The 18,438-nt window shown below is 37.6% G+C and overlaps 1 long non-coding RNA gene across 1 annotated transcript; it reads left to right on the top strand.

Moving 5' to 3' along the window:
• Positions 1–1,545: 1,545 nt before the first annotated feature.
• On the top strand, positions 1,546–4,167 carry LOC144422164 (uncharacterized). Its single transcript, XR_013475169.1, has 2 exons — positions 1,546–1,778; positions 1,994–4,167. It is a non-coding gene; the product is annotated as an uncharacterized LOC144422164 (long non-coding RNA).
• Positions 4,168–18,438: the final 14,271 nt, after the last annotated feature.

The following is an 18,438-nucleotide window of genomic DNA, read 5'->3' as shown; positions in this document are numbered from 1 at the left end:
TGACTCCATAGAAGACGAACAAAATCTGCGTGCAATACAAGCAGTTAAGAAAAAAATAGTTAAATTAATAAATTTATCTCAGCTTCCAGTTTCTATAAACCATCGCCTACCTTTCATATATTTTTGAAATACATTTTCGTGCGCTTCAGGTAAAGAAAACAATTATCACATTTCCCCCAAAATGTTCCCAAAATTCACATCCTGGACGACTCTGGAACAAGGGTACAGCTACCTAACTTACCAGTACCGGTATAATACCCTAGCTTCTCCAGGCCCTGTGGCGATGATGATTTATGCATCTATTCTCATCGTGAACCGAAATACCGAATGATTCGAGTCACACTTGCAATATCAAATCTTTAACAATATCTGTAGCCTAGCGTAACTTATTATCCTACCGGCTACCTTCAGCTTATCAAAAGCTCTCGTTTTCGCTGACCACGGGATCGGTGACATACGGTCGCGGAAATGCAACAAGTAGATTATGATGACGTCACCATAAAACTCTTTTAAGTTAAAAACGAATGGACCTTTCCCTGACCTTTGACCCCCGGAAAATTCTCCCTATACCCTACCATTGCAAAATTTTCAGGGCTATTTTAAGAGTGCTTTTGCGAGTTGGCGCCTGTAAAATGGGGTATGTGTTTCAAACCATCATTATGATTCATCGCATACAACAATCTGTTTTTTAAAAGTACCGGTAAAGAATTTCAGGCTAGGCTATCACAGCTATTTTTACACTAATTTTTATTACTGCAATTAAATTAAAGCTCCTAGGAAGACAGTGTGATCATTGAATTATCTGATTTATATTTAAGTTTCCTAAACACAACTGAAAACTAACGAATAGAGTTCAAAATCGTGAAAACGAGGTAATGTTTACATCCACGCTTGAAAATCTGTCTGAGTGAGAAAAGTGTCTGAGCGAATGCGAAAAGGGGGCATTGTTACGTCACTTTTTGCATCTTGCTGATTGGCCAATGTCACGATGTAAACAAGGAAGTCGATGCTCGGGGAAAGGTCCATCCCATGGACCTTTCCCGACATCAAAACATCCGTATTCTCAACCAATCACAAGCGAGCAGATGTAAACAAACATTCTCCGCTGAAAAGTCGCTCAGACAACTTTGGACGCGTTCCGCGCAGGTTGCTGGCGGTTTAGACAGATCTTTGTTCCTTTTTGTTTTCTCTATAGGGATGCGAGAATTAGAAAGCTGTAATACTGTATGTTACTTGTTGCAAATCACGTTCACGCAATCTATACTAAAAGGATGTACCCTAGTCATATACCAAAAACTATTTTTTTGATATTTGTTTATGTGTGCATAAATTGTTTTCTTGGTTTGACAAAATGAAATAAACTCTCAGTTAAGGTACCGTACAGGTCAACCAACTGCTATTTCGAACCAAAAAATAGTAGACAGTCATACCGGTCCCGGTACTGATGCAATCAAGGGTACCGGTACCGGTAGCCTACCGTATGTCAGTACGGAAGAATTCGCCTTCGATACAATGTTGCATTTTTATTAAACAGAATCTATTAGTGAATTATTTTCGTAGACTAGCCTAACTATGTTTAAACGGTGCATATGGTATTTGTCGGTCTGGCAACCTGTACGGTACCCCTGACGTTCAAATGGAGTAACACTTGTGCCTTTTCCGAAGCCACATAGCCTATTGACCACCAAAAAGCAATGAGGTGGATAAAGGAATGCAACAGGCCTCACAGTCGATTCAACCTAGGAAAAATCACCAGAAATACCTACGTGTGTACCAAGGTAGGCCAACATAAATATTGTTTTCGATACCTATGATATATTCAGTATGTTGATTTTTATATGAAATAAATTTTCATACAAGCAATGCGTTCCATAATGCATTTTCATGGAGGCGATGGACCAACTGATGGATACCCTGACCCTATATCAGATTCTTGTCGCCCAAAGCACCATCAAATAGTGAGGTAAGGATTACTTATATCATAATTTAACAGGATCTGTCACCAGATACTTCATTTGATATAGAGACATGCGAATCTGACGAAAGTGAGAAAGGATTGTCAGGGATCCAACCAGATCTGCCCCCAGACTCTTTAGTTGAAACTACCTCAAGTGTCGCTAATGAAAATGACAGTGCTTTGTCAGACAGCAGAAAAATGTAAGCAAGCATCGTCATCATTTTATTTTGGTTCTCTGGCATAAAACAACACAAAAAGTCAACATACAAACAAAATGCAGAGAAAACTGGAAGTCGAGCATAACTTAAAATAGATTTCAAAAAGTAGGCGGCTACCTACAAGAAAACGAAATAATAATAATAAAAGGGCACGAAAGAATTAACAAGATTCAGAATCAGGCAACACTTTTAACGTAATTCACAATGAGATAACACACTTCTTCCAGCATTGGTTTCATATTTGCTAACTGTAAAAATGATAAATAAAGAAGGAAAATTAATATTGAAGACTTGGGACTTCATGCAGAATTTTTCACAATCTATTGGTGATAAAATGATTTTACTTTATGGAGGATGCTTCGCATGCAAGCCATGTCCGGTGTGACCCTGGTGATTGCAATATCATTTTTATGCGGACTGCAAAGTCACACGAAGCTGCTTCTGATACCAGAAGTTGGCCCTGCACTTGGTAATAACTGTGGTGTGTGATAAATATCCTTATTTGGTTAGGTTGTTTTGCATTTATGACTGTCATATAAATTACAACTTGTTCATAATCACCTGATAATTTTAGAACCTACCCAAGTGGTGGGTGTTTGCCCATCTGACTATGGGCTGACTATATAACAATGAGGTAGTGCTCAGTGAGTGCAATTCTCCCATATTATCAGGAGATGAAACCAGGCAGCTTTAATAAAACAACTCAGCAGTAAAATCTTTGTGATGCATTATGTCTGTGAATGGAATTGTGGAATGAATTTAATTCTATTATTTTGACGTTCCATTGCTTCCATGGTTTTAGTTTGTTGTGCCTAAAAGCATATATCTGGTGTGTATTTTTATCCTATACAACACAATATTTGGAAAACTGTATAATTTGTAGTAATTTTCTTGGATATTTTTTCTTGGTTGTTCCTTCATCATATATTTTTTATAATCTGTTATATTTTATTTCTACACTGAATGAATAAACCATATTGCGAAACCTATCAGATACCCGACTGTTTTTGGTTGAACCGGTATGATTGGAACTCTGGCTCGATCTAACTTTGTGGGCTTAGCACCAACTACAGACGACAAAACTGTTGGATCTATTTTGTTCCCTCCATATAGGTTGTTACCAATGCTGGGGAAGGCTTGTACATGCTTGGCTTGGCATAAAATCTTTTATCCTTCAATTTCATGTGTTGTATAGTCTTGGTTAGTCCAACGATATGGCAACAAGCACCAGTAGTCCTGATGAATATGTAACAATTTTCAAACCATGTTTACCACTATAACATTATTGGTCTTGTAATTTTATGTGGTATGTAATCGATCATAATACCTCAATAAATCTGTTGAATCTAATCTTTCGATAATTTGCACCCATCTTACTGAGCTAATAAATCTGTGTTTCTATGATACGGCATAAACTTAAGTGCCCTCACCGTGCCTAGCATGTACAAATTGCATCAGAGACTTGGTGACTATGAACCAAGATTGACGATTGAACCACCATGAACATATCTGAAAAAAATATTCATCTGTTCATAATTACAGATTGATGTACCGTAGTTTGTGCAAAAAGGACTTTTTAAACTGCCCCTGCATTTCTATACTAAACCCACCACTTTAGTCCTAACTTGGACGCTATCTATTAGTCTATGAACCATGGGATACGGTACCGGTAGTCACACAGGTCTCACAGTCCTCTGACATTCTTCAACCATATAAGTTTAAATATCACCTTTCAATGAAATTTTTTTATATCCTTCTCCAGCTGGTGGAAAGAAAAGTTCTTGGAGAACCAAGTCAAAGAAAAGTCATCTCTGAGTGATTCCATTTTTTGTATGTTAATGAAGCTTTTGGAACTAAGTTAGGTACGGTAACGGCAATGTGAAGGCGGAATAACGTTAATAATAGATCACTTGACAATATCTCATATCTCTAGAAGCACGAAAATACCGCCATCACCAGTGAAATGCCATTCGAAGGCATTTAAAGCGAGCAACGTACCACTCTATCGCCCTACACAAGCCTGAATATTTGCAATGTTTGTCTGAGCGACCAAAATCAAAACAATAAAGGTCAAAGGTCGGGGAAAGGTCCATAGAGCCCAAAGAAATTTATGAAATGAATAAAAGCAATAGCTTTCTAGCGATAACAACAATCTTTTACCACAGAGAATTTTAAATTGGTCCGGTAGTTGAAGAGAAAAGCGATTTTTCACGACCACTTGAAAAAGAATACCAACAACAATATCTTAATAACAAAACGATCCACCGTGTCCAATAAAAAGGATCACCGCAATAATGAGAATGTGTGGTGTCTTTAAAGTACCTTTTCTACTCCACTCTCTTGGATGGTAGCCAGAGAACTAGTGCTGAGACCAGGGTTGCCATATTGGCTTTTGTAACGCCAAATTTGCCATTTTTGGCTTTTTTCAAACGCGTTTGGCGTCAGAATTTCCGTTTGGCTTTTTGGCGTTTTTTGGGCTTTTTTCAAGTCTATTGTTGTGACTATTATTAAAATCATATGAAATACAATATTTAGTGTGTAAAAACTGAACAATAGCCTATTACCTGTACTTAGCTACTTAACATTAGGATTTCCTGGATTTCCTTGTTTGTTACATTAAATCTTAACCATACACAATAAGAAATAAGTGCAGTTTCTGCAGCTGCTCAGACAGATGTTCAAGCAGGGTTGTAAACATTGCCTCGTTTTTATTGTTTTGCGTGTTATTTGTCAGTTTACGTTCTGTTTCCAAAAAATAGTTGTATAACCTAATTTTCATTTTGCCTGATATGGTTTATGTGAGCTCTCAGCTTTAGTTTAATTCTGCAATTGCAATTGCAGTAACGATGTGATTAACTACGCTAAAATTACTGAATTAGATATCAGTGGTCCACCTGTGAGCGGCAGGGGGTTAGATAATTTTTTAATAAAATTGATGGTTTATAAATTTTAAAAGTAAAAAAATTTCAATAGTAAAGTACGATATCGAGAGAATTTTTTTTAAGCTGTAGCACAAGTTTAAGTAGAAACATATTGTAGGTATATTACATACTGACAGACTAAAGCGGCACCCTGTATTGTATATATTGAATGGTAAAATAATGCTGCCCGCTTGATATTCATTTTACTTTCTACAGTTCTATAGGAACTTTACTTTCTATTTGTGTGCCTCACTGAATGAACTGATGGCTCCGCACCATCATCAGTACGTTGCCAAGGGCTTAAAATCTGACAAATCATGGGGCATTTGTACTTAGTAAAATTGTTGGCTTTTTTATGTCTTGATTTGGCTTTTTTTTATCGCTGGGGTCTGGCAACCCTGGCTGAGACCACAAGATACTGTGAAAAACGCTACCCATTGTGCAACGGCATCTCTTTCTTGTGTAATTATTCCACCAACTAGTTCCGGTCTTCCGAAGTCTACTTGAAGCCATTCGTCCTTTTGATCTGGCGGTAGAAAATCAAAAATGTATGTGATTTATTACATTCATATAAAGTTTATTTATTGTTTTCTTTTCTATTACTGAAACTAACCGTTTTTTGGCGACCATCTTCCACAATCTTCTGTTTTAGCTCTGTTATCAAGCCTTCCATGATACGCCTGATGATATTCGTCGTATATTGATGAAGCTGTAATAGCTGAGTCCGGTATATCTCTGCTCCTCATTCCCAAATAACAGTATGTGCCCATGTAGCGAAGGTTAGATAATAACAAAAAATTAAAGGTCGAACACACAAAAACTTCAAACGTCAATGGAAGATATAATTTGACATTGTCGATATTTAGACCATGCTTCTGTAACAGAGCATGCAACAATTTTATATGATTGTATGTTTTATATGATTTTGTATGATTGTATTTTGAATAAAGTTAAACGAAAAAAAAATTTCCCAAATAATTCAAAAGACAAATGGCATTGGAATACTTACTTCTTGGCAAAGCTTCAATGATCTGATTTGTCTTTGTGAGTGAATCTTAATTAAAAAAGTATAAATTCGTGACAGTCACTGATAGGATAGAATTAATAGGTTATTATATGTATGCAAACCATTCGCTGTCGCTGGGTGATGCGCATGAGCACGGGTCGGTTACGGAAAACCATGCATTTGGATCAAGTAACTTGTTATAATTTCTTATTTGAGCGAAGAAAAATATATATATAAGTCTATGTGTGACCATGATAAGCCTTCACCTTCAAGTTCTCTAATTCTTTCTTCCAGATTCTCAGCAGTTCCCTGTTCGCCCTTTTGGCCCTTCGCCCCTGTCGGTCCTATTTCACCAGGACTGCCTTGACATTGGCTCGAATCACAAATCAGCTGACCTGCGTCTCCATTTGCCACAACATGCGAGCAGAATTCATACACTGTTGGCATGTGACAGCTGGCTAAGTGTAGGAAAATGAAAAAGGCAAAAAGCTAAAGTAGTCTTCATATTCGCTTCGGAAAAAATTAAATGAAACGAATCGAATATTTCAAATATCAGCATTAGATATTAAAACTTTATACCAATAACGATTTATATACGCGGTGTGAGATTCATATCCAAGCTCCATAATTAGTCCTTTGTGAAAAAATGACTTCAAAAGAATTCTGCTAAGTTAATCCCGCAAATGAGCGAACGGACATGCTGACGTGAACTGCTTTCGTAATTGCGCTAAACAAGACCCATAGATTTGAAAACTTCTCTAACACTCGGCCTATTAGTGATTTTTGTAAACTGTTTGTCAGAAGAAGTCTGATTTTGATCAGACAAAACGTTACAGAAATATATTTGTGTTAGTGTGCAGCAGGACTCTTGAATGCACATTATGGCATTTTCATTCCTGCTACAGCAACTTTGCATTATACGCATACGGATCCACTAGCGCAAAGACATTGAAAAAGATTTGGAGTTGGTCTCGCGCAACCTCTACTGATAGTTGTAATAAAAGGGTTGTGATATTAACATCTGGTTCCGTTATCTTTGCATCCGCGTACACGCGTACACGTGCACTTGTAAACTGCATCCAGGAAGTTTGCATATGCATACTTTTCAACCCACGGACATTTGTGCGTAAAGAAATTTGTACCTGTACGCCAGGATTCATGAGGTCATAAGGCAAGGGTCGGGAACCCATGGCTCGCGAGCCATATATGATGACGGCATATGGCTCCCAGAAAAATCTGATATTCCAAGGCTAAAATTACAATTGTTACTACCAGATTTCAAACTATATAGTTATAGCCAAATTTGGGAGAACATTTGCCAATACGCTTGAGAACACGCGCTCAGCGCTTTTCTATGTTATGGTAAGAGAAGCGCCAGACAAGCATTGTGACAAAACTAGGGGATTCTGGGACATATTTTGTGATATCACGAAACGATAAAGTTGCGAAGCATAAAAGAAAAGCCTTCCGTCCGTTTGTACTGCTTATTTGTAATATTTGGATTATTTCAGGAACTACGGATAAGCTTTAAAGAAAGAAAGGCGATGAGTATTGTGGATTTCAACATGTGTTGGATGTGAACAGTCGTTCAAGGACGACAACATGCAGCATGAGAAGTCATATTAGAAGTTTATTGAGACATTGTATGTGTTGACTTTTGAGTAAAAATTTAAGACATGATTAAGGAAAGGAAACCGCTGTATTAGTCCGGCAGAATCGGGCCTTAACATTGTTTTGGGACATAAAGTTTTTTTTATTGTTTAGATATAATGTATATGACATATATAATGATACCCAGGTGGGTGTGGAGTATATAATGTTGAGCAATTTTTTTTAAGTGGATTTAAAGTATTCGGTCCAAGATGACGCACATCCTGAACCCCCACCTGGTAAGCATACAATATTCAGGTTGTGCGCCATCTTGGTACGAATACTTCAGGAGCGCCCTTTTGTTAAAAACAATTATTTCATAACTACATGGTTTAGTTTTGCATACATAGTAACATTGAATCTCCTTACAATGTCAGAAATTCAATTTTAGTAGAATAAATGGTAGTTTATTTCGCTAATACAAGCCAAGATCCATCGACAGTATCTAGCCACTTTCTATTGCGCTTTTCAAACTACATTTGCGTCGCCGCGCGCATTTCGTTTTCCTAGTTTAAGCTTAGGGACTTGGGAAATATTTTATTAGTTGAATTGGATTGGAATATTTGACCTCGTCTTTCACTCCGAACAAGGAACAAGGCCATGTAAAACCATCCACCAGTGGTATCTAAAGATGTGTAACGTGTTTTCTTTTGGGAGAACCGCAACCTTTCAGAGCTACATTGATTTTGGCAAAATTAATATATCCTTGTGGACATAGAAAGTATGCGTATGCGAAACCGAGATGTGCTCCTGTTATGCCAACATGGTTGAGTCAAACGTTTTGAATACTAGTACATCACACACATTTTCCTGCGTGCTTCGGTTGTACGTAGTAACGCGCACATTTTTGCGCACATGCATCAAATTCCACTTGATTATTGAGCTATAGGTTTTTGACGAGTTTTTGTGTATGATTCCATTCCATAGAATTTGTATGCTGTTCTAAAGAATATTAGTTTCAGCCCTTTCATTCATTCAAACCGCGTGTTGGAAGTAAGTTTTGTAATATTGCGTGTTGGTTTCCAACATCCTTAAATCGGTGATGCCAGTAAATCTTTAATACAAAAAGATCAGTAACATCTGCAATAAAAACAGCAGTACCCACTCAAATGACAGCTGGGGGATGGATACTCTTAGTATTTGATCCATCGCGTGCCTCTTAGAGTCTTACCAGTTTACATAAGTGCCAATTGGTATCTGCGCTCAGCCTGAGAAAAAAAGTTTCGGACTGCAGTTGGCGTGACGAACTGTTTTTAAAGTTATATTCTACAATAAGATTATTTGATTGCATACTACTGAAAGTTCCGCCTCATATGTCTTTTCCCATTGCATTATTCCTTTACTGATATTCGATAATATGACGCTCATCTGACATAGTTCTTAAAGTGTGTAGATGGGTATAATCTTTTCCACGCTGTTCAGATGGTATTGCGCGAATATATATAAGAATTGCTAATATTGGTTTGCAATGCGATGAAATCCCATCTTGGCATTTCTGCTTCTCGCAATTGCTGCGTATACTTATCGGGGAAGTTCTGTGGCGTGGTTATCAAATGAGAAAAAAAAACATGGGAGTATTTTTCTACTTCTCTACTACTATCAAACCTTGACATTTTGTGAAACCTTTTTTCCATGCAACCTTTTTTTAAAACATCCCCAACAACCACAATTAATTCTGTTATTAAACTTCCGAAACAAACACAAAAAATCATCAACAGATGCAATATCACCAAGTAGATATTGCTGAATTGATCTTTAATTTACCATTTTTCAATTCTTTTTGGTAAACCTGTTATCTATCGTAAATCCAGCACATTTGACAATGTTGTAGTGTGACTTTTTTGGCCTCACATTTTTGATATTTGTAGTTAGGGCTCTTGGGGCTCTGTCAAACAAATTTACATACAAAATATTGGTTGTAAATTGCAAAAACATGATCATGTTGTTGGAATAACTTGGCATTTTACCACCCGTATATCATTCATTGTTGAGAATATTAATAAAGTCATAAAACTTAAAAATCCGTTTTCATGAAATTTTTGTTGTAGCTGAATTCCAGGGACAGCATGACAACAGGCAAGAGAAGCATGGTCGCCTTTTTTAGCTTATGACAGGGTTTCTTAATAGGGGACCCCGTCCTCCTTGGAGGCCGCTGATCGGTTATCTGGGAGCACGAACAAACAGATGGAAATACGAATATATAATAACATATACATAATAATATAATGTTTTTTTATAGAAGAGAAGAAGTAAAAGTGTTGAGAGTCTTTGGTAGTTTGAAAAGCATTGGCATGGAACATAAGAATGAACTACATTTTTTCCCAGGGATATACTATAAAATGTAGCAATTTTCTCATTCTTGTTCTTGTGATATCATTATCTTTCACTGCGTCGTCGTGATCATCCCGCTGCATAACAATTCTCGCTAACAAATAATTGACTGTTCTCCACCGGGTGTATATCCACTTGAACCACTGGCGACTGCATTACCAGGCTTGTATTGTTAATTACAACAAAAACGAGCATTTTGAAATAGTACTCTTTATTTTACGCGTATGTTTCGACAGTATTTTCATATACTGTATATGGGTCGCGACCCAAAGCTGGGCTCAACAAACACCTAAAAGTTATTGATTTTATTTCCTAGTAAATTTGGTGCTTGCGTAGTTTGTGCACCAAGATTGCGCACAACCTGAACATAGTATTGCAACAGGTTATGGTTCAGGTTGTGCGTCATTATGATGCACAGGTTTGAGGAAAAACACTGTTACAAATATCGAGCCGTAAAAAAAATTGCTCAAGGCTGCAAACTCCACACCCATGTAGAAATGATGGGCAATGACCCCAAGATGAATAATCACAGAGAAAAAAAAACTTCATGTCTGAAATCAAACTTGGGCCAAAAAGGTCCCCTTATCTGCCGGACTATATGGCTCGCACGGAAATGCAATTGAAAATATGTACATTTTATGACTATGCTAATGATTTGGTTTCTGCGAGACTAACTATCTATTCTTCTTCTATTCTTTTGTGCCGGCGGATCCGTATGACTAGCTCGGCCAAAAAGGTTCTCGACCCCTGTCATAAGGTATAAGTGCCAGCTGGCCAAGTCAGCTGACCTACGTCTCCATTTGCCACAATATGTGAGCAGAATTCATACACTGTTGGCATGTGACAGCTGGCTAAGTGTCTGAAAAGATTTTTGTTCGGACGGTTATTGTGAACCAATCACATAAGGTATTCTTCTATAGTACATCCACAGGTTTCGGTGGTTTTTCCAAGCTTCTAAAGCAGTGGTTCCCAACGTTTATGACTCGTGACTCGCTTCCGGATGTTTTTAGCACTCATGACCCTCTGTTTATCATTCCAATGGAATTTATAGTGTTGTTATGATTTGCAGATTCCAAATCCAAATATGTTCAAACAATTCATGCTCAACAAAATGAAAACGAGATTATCGGTCAGAGACCGAAGACTTATCGATCGAAAGTTAGGGGATCCCGAAAACAGCGCTCTTACTCCATAGTGACACCTTGTGTCCCATCACTAATCAATTAATAACTCGCCAATTATACGACATAATTTGCCCAAAATCAATAGGCTTCTGGTCCAAGATAAGATTAATGCACATGCAAAATCTGGAGCAGATTCAATTTCGCTTTCGTAAGATATCGCGTGCATCTAACAGACATACTGACAGACAAATACCTATCAACATACTTACCGATTAAAATCGATAAGTAACAACCTGTGAAGTAACCTTATCAAGTGTAGCGTACCGGTATTCTATGAAATAATTATCCAAGTTCAGAATATCTTCCAATATGATCTGACGTCAAGTTTCCTCTCAATATTCACTTCTATTTATGCTATTTTATTCTATTTATTAATTATTAATCTTAGTACAACCAAATACTCCAATGAAAATCAACAAAACAGAAAGGGTACAACGATAAAAACAAAGATACACAACACTTGAACATCACTGACAATAACCAATTCCGTAGTACAACCTATAGCAAAACACCAAACCAACTGCAATTGCACTACACTCAAACAATAAAATCATCCTATTGACCAATATTAGAATATCCAAACCCATCATAAACAATAAAATCGAAAATAAACACCCTGGGTACCCTTCTCAAGAACTAACAATAATATAACAGACACAAGAAAAACCTAAAACACTAAAAATTAAACTAAAACAACCACAACTGCACTGCTGCAAACCACAGCATAGAAGGGTTGTCAACTTTATGTTAAACCATTCCGGGACACTCCTATGTCTAGAATTTTAAAATTGACGCAACAGAAGCTTGGGAAACACGAAAGACATCAGAGGCAACAGTGCGCGCTGGGCGTCAAAGAGAGATGATGCAGCGTTATTTTCACACACACAACCTTAAGCCTGTAAATAATTTTATCATAATCAAAGAAACTTGTGAAATGTTGACTATTTGAGGCAGGAATGAAAAAAAAAAACTAAAACACGGAAAATTTGCAATTTGTGCCAAAGTAGATTTAATTATTTAACAAAAACACAAAAAATCAGTCTTCATCGTGTTTGAATTTGTATTTTTCTTGTGATTTGTCGCTTCAAGAAGATCTTTGTTAGTTTTCACAAGTGAATTTTCATTTCATGTTCCTGCCAAAAGTTTATATTAAAATTCGTAATTCCTACGGGAATATAATAATCAATGAACTCTCGCGTCCTAAAATATAAGGCTATTCGAGCCTGAAAACTGACCGAATATTGAAAACCAACTCATAAAAGGGCCTCGCACTAGCAGTGCATTATTGCCTAAACTAAAAATAAGAAACGCAAAATATTGTTACACACCGCAACTTTAATTAAATTTATCAACAAATCTCACTGGATTAAGTTTTTAAAGCTTTGTCTTACTGTACTTACTGTACTAAAAAAAAGCAACATTTAAACTATTTTTAGTTTCACTTTTTTTTTAAATTAAATGAAGAGAGAGATTCCATCGTGAACAAATTTATGCAGGTGCGTCAAGAAATAAAAATGATGTTCCATAGTTTGGATCATTGCAAAATAGCAAATGTGAGCGCACCGAGGCTCCAACGATTCAATACTCAACTGCCGATGAATCTATCAAGAAGTTTTTTATGTAATAAGGAAGGACATTTTAAAAGAGACTGCCCGTGTTGCAATAAAATTGGAGATAGTTTCGGTAGGTGTAACCGCAAAAATATTTTGGATCGTGATGAAAACAATTTTCCACGGCACAAAAGTTGTAAACTTTGTCGTGAAAAGCGGTGGGTTCGGGTTGCCGTTAGAAGCGCCTTCGCCCAGTAAAGCTCGTAAATGTGCAAAATTAGAAGTATTTCAAATTGTAAATGTTTAGACATCAACCACCACTTTGTGAAGCATGGAAATGCAGACGAAGTCAGTCGAAAGCCACTTCTAAGACATCTTGCGAAATGTGATGCTCGTTTGGACTTTCCATGGAAAATAGATTTTGACATACCAGCGGGAAGGGTGAACTCCATAGGATTCTGTTGAGATTTGGGGTATGCAGATGGCAATCTGAGTGCAATGCAAAAACAGACCCGAATTTGTCAGAGGTATTCCATTGGATTGTTGCAAGTTGGATTTGTTTTATTTACAATTGATGGTTCCTGACTCAATGATGAATAAAATTCTGCATTTTACGCATGATAATTTTCACGGAGGTGAACATTTGGGTATTGATAATACTTGTGGTAAAGATTGTGATTTAGCAAAAATGTTGTCTACAAATCCAAGTGCTCCATTAATTACATCTATATAGTGAGTTGCGGCATCTGCAATGAATTGGGATTAAAGTAGTCTGCATTTTACGAGCCCTGGCAATTGTTATTTATTAGGGGTAACTGACCCATTTCAACCCCACAAGTTGGGATGTTGCCCTATACCAGTGGTTCTCAAACTGGGGGGTGCGAGATGCTCACAGGGGGGCGCGAGAGGTCACAAGATGGAGTCGGAAATTTACATGTAACGGCTCCTGAAACGGTCTCCGCGTTCGTTAAAAATACCGGCTTTTTTCGTGTTATAATAAATTTTTCTGTCTCGTAATAACTACAATAATTCAAAATGTCTCACTATTTTAATTCATTTGTGTTCAAGGTAACTCGCGGTTGCGGCGACTCACGACAAAATAGACTCATTACCTATCTAAAATACCACGCCAATCCGCGGACATATTAAAGTGTGATCAACTGCCCGATTATATTTAGTTTTTATATATATTGCACTCATGCGAATTCGTTGTCGTCATTAGAAAGATCTGGTATAATATCCCAGAAAGTATATTTAATTTAGTACAATTAACATACATGTAAAGTATATATATTAGTAGATGAAAAATACATATTCATCGAAACGAAATCCCCGCGGTACGGCTTCTGAGTCAGTCCTCGAGATTACGCCAGTCGTTAAAAGAGCAGACTTTTTCAACGGATATGTAATGTTTTTTCTGTGGAATGAAATGTTCAATTCATGATTGATATACTTATTTAAAATGGTTGCTTTATTCATTTAATTGTGATAAATTAAATCTGCGATTGCGTCGATAAAATAAAAGCACCAGTACTCCAAAATAACACGGTAATCCGCAACCATAAAAATGTCGATTACATTTTGTTTTGATTTGTATTCTTGCCAATTTCACCAATATGAGCTGTCCCTGCAACTCTTACTACGCTCTATCGCAATGCCGCTACTTGATTAATTTCAAGATATTACCGTTACAGATATTCCTAAGTCTGCGATTCCACGGAGTAAAATTTATATCAAGTCTGTAGTTTTAGAACACTACTGGTGTGCCGCACGCACAAAGAGTTTATGAGATTTTCATTGTCTAATAAAGTGTTTTTAGTCTGTCGCGGTCCACCCCAAAACAAAACTCATGGCCTTTTCCCGTTTTATTTTTAGTATTTTATAATGCCGTCGCATCTCGTCGCTGATGATTATAATAAAAACTAACTCGTTTCCCTCAGAGGTGTCATGGTCATGGTTCCATTCGAGAACAAAAAAAGTAATTATAATCGTCTTCGCGGCACAAGAATATGTCGAGGGAAATTTCGGATTTAGGAAAAATAAACACCGAAATCAAGATTTAACACGCCACGCTGACGTAAACAATGTAGATTTAAACAAAATGCATTCGCAAACGCCTTAGCGACAACAATTGGTTGAAATTTTACGTGTCTTATGTAAACGTTTAAGGAGAAAATACATTAAAGCATAGGTTTATTGCTTGTTTAGTTTTGCTTAATAATTAGTTTGACTTTGCCAAGTATTGCAAACCGAGCGGAAAAACGAGAATGTATGATGACCAACCACTATTTGGCTTTATACATACGACAGTGAATGGCGAAGTTGTACTCCGAAGCGTTTTATGCCTAAATAATCTGAGCAATGACGCTATGAGACCAACACTCAGTTATAGCGCCATCTTAATATATAGCAACCTGCCCATCACAAAAGCATTTTTTCAAAGCAAAAAGAGAGGAGGCGCGAAGTTTGTAAATTTTTTAAAGGGGGGCGCGGCTCAAAAAGTTTAAGAACCACTGCCCTATACGAAAGATGTTTAACTGTTCATGGCAATACAGAATCGGTACATTTGGAACGAGAAGAAAATTTCGAAAGCAGAATCTCTGTCGATTTAGGTCGAAAAAGGCCGGAAATGGCGCGTTAAAAAATCGATCAAGGCTGTAATACGAATATTGCGAAACTACGTTAACAAAACCCCACAACTGGAAATTTTGCGCTTCCGGTCGTTGTAGTAAAGTACAATGCCAGTGTCCGTGCTAGCACTGAAATGACTCCACACTGTTTGTTAACTGTCAACTACTTGTGTATCCAAGTGGATCAATTGCATGATCATTCACGACGATCGAGTTTTGAGACCCCAGATCAGGGTTGTCCAACCTTTTTGGCAAAGGGCCACATTTAGTTTACGAATGATTGCGCGGGCCACTTGACATGGTTGTTATGTTCTAGCTTTCGCTACAATGACTACTGATTAATGGAAAAACAAACAAAAAAACCATCACACCAATATTATAAAAACAATGAAAATACGAAGATACAGTTAGGTCAAAAATTTTTACCACACATAGATATTTTAATGCCAAGTATGACACCGCCTTTATCCAGTAAGTTTGTCAATATTCGGTGCGATGGACGATGCAGCTGTAGCGAATGTGCATTGTGTAACTATGAATTATAATGTATTTAACCCTTTCATTTTAATAGTGTGTTCCATTTCCCACAATAGGTCATTTTATTGTAGCAACACTGATTACTGCTTACATGTACTGCCTTTCTCGTATCGACCAATTTGATGACGTATCGTCCCGGCTTGCCGAGAGGGCTGCATAATATTGTGTTTAGATCCACTTCTGTTTTACTGCGTTAAGTGTGATGTGTCTTGATTCACTCCTGATTTACTGTGTTAAGAGTTAAGTGTGTCTCAATTTTATCTGTTTTCGGAATTTGGATTGTGCATCTTCCTATAATATACAACAACGGTTAGCATCAACACTGTGTGCTTATTATCGTCTGAAGGAGTCCAGATTGGAGTCACATTCCATAACGCGTGTCAAAACAATAACGCGGGAATCGAACTTAAACATATAGGGTGATAGTCAATATCCCATCAACATCTCATCTCTTTCTCCCTATATTTTGATGACCTCCGACGTGTAAAGACACGCAACCGCTTGGAAATTCAATTCAACAAGTTGGAAAAATCAATTCAACAACTGGAAAATCAACTTCATGATGGCAATTCAGGAATTCAACAATGAAGACAGCAGCCTTTCCAAGTAAATACCTTTTCATATTTATTCTCGAGACGTTTTCACGGACAAAGGATTCAAACGAACATTATATATTGTTTTTTTACTGTAATTTGTAATTTTTATATAGAAATGCCAGATACACACTTTATGCGTTCGTTGCGTTCCGTCGCCGCTAGATTTTAGTATTACGCATGTCAAGTACCAGACAGTCGCAACGCCTTAAACAAAAGCAAGATTCAGAAAGCAGACGCTCTGATTCAACCTCACTTAAAACTCAACCACAAAGGATAAGTGTAGCAATACAAACTACTAAAATTCGTTCACGCAAAACCACACAGTGCACAATGACATCTTCGCCTACAACTACAGAACATATTTCTTCTGAGAACACTACACCAGGATCATCAAGCTCTTCTACATCTTCAATAACTACAGAGAATGTCAGTTCTGAGAACCCTACACCGCGCTCATCCAGTTCTTCCACCTCTTCGAATACGGAGATGGTTATGTTGCCTGATAACTATATAAAATTTTTGACCTCGAACAAACGCGAGCCTATTTGGGAGCACGCTGTCAGGCAATGGATTGATAATATTACAGCTTCATTCACATATTTCGGAATCATCGATCCTGATTTTAAACTCAAATATGTAATTCAGAGTTTTACGCCAGACCAGTATGCTAGAATGGAGGATTTTATGCCAGATCGAGACACTAAAATAACGAAGGATGAATATGATAACTTTATTGACACTATCATCGACCAAATCGAGGCGTTAGGCCCTAAATGCAAGAATATGACACCTACCCAAATATACAGCTTAATTTGTCGTACACTAGATTTTCACGCTTCAAAAAACCCGATTCCGGAGCAAATATTACGGTTTTATTTTGTTCAACTTGTACCAGAACCAGTGGCGATTTTCGTAAGGCGACTTTTTGCAAAAAGTGGAACAAAACGCTCCATGAGTCAAATTGTAGACATGGCAGAAACATTCTGGGATACAAATTCCGCATCGGGCGTTGCTACTAATTCTAAAACAACACCACAATCTGACACAAGAGCTTATTCAGAGTTGTTGGCAGAGGTGAAACAGCTTAAAACTCAGTTAGACAAGGTTACACAGGAAAAACAGCAAACCTACCGCTCAAATTACAACCGTCAGCAGAGAGGCAATGATTACCAGGACAGACCACCTCAGAGATACAACAATTTGAGAGGACCGCCTAGACGCGATCGCCAATATCGTGGTCCACCCCCGGAACTTCACGGTCCGCCTTTTCGACACAATAATGGACCGCCAATGAACATTTCTCAACAAAACACGGACCCCAATCTCTGTTACTATCATGCGACTTTTGGCGACAAAGCTTACAAATGCAAAGGTGTAGGATGTGCCATGGCTCCTCAAAATTTTCACTAAGATCGGGTCAATGTTGTCGAAAACCCGAAAGAATCTGTGCAACATCAAACTCAGCATGGCAACAACCAACTTCTCTTATGTACATAATTGATGAATCGAGTCGACGTCGATTTCTTGTCGATTCTGGGTCATTTCTTTCAATTATCCCAGCTGATTTTATACCTATAAAGAAACCACTTAGTCATTCCCTTTATGCCATCAATGGTACGAAGATACCATGGTATGGGACTCGTTTGTTAACCCTTGATCTTGGAGATGGTCTTACTTACAACTTTGAATTTCAAGTCGCGAAAGTGCGAACCCCTATCATTGGCATTGATTTCCTGACCAAATACAACTTATTACTCGATGTGGGTTCAGCTACATTGAAAAATCCACGCTCTCAACACTACATTAAAGGCAGGAGAACCTTAATGCCGACAATTGCTGCTTCATTCATTTCACCTAG

This window comes from Styela clava, chromosome 4 (genome assembly GCF_964204865.1).
Source record: "Styela clava chromosome 4, kaStyClav1.hap1.2, whole genome shotgun sequence".
In the NCBI taxonomy this organism is placed as follows: domain Eukaryota; kingdom Metazoa; phylum Chordata; class Ascidiacea; order Stolidobranchia; family Styelidae; genus Styela; species Styela clava.
This window is presented reverse-complemented; position numbering and strand designations above follow the sequence as displayed.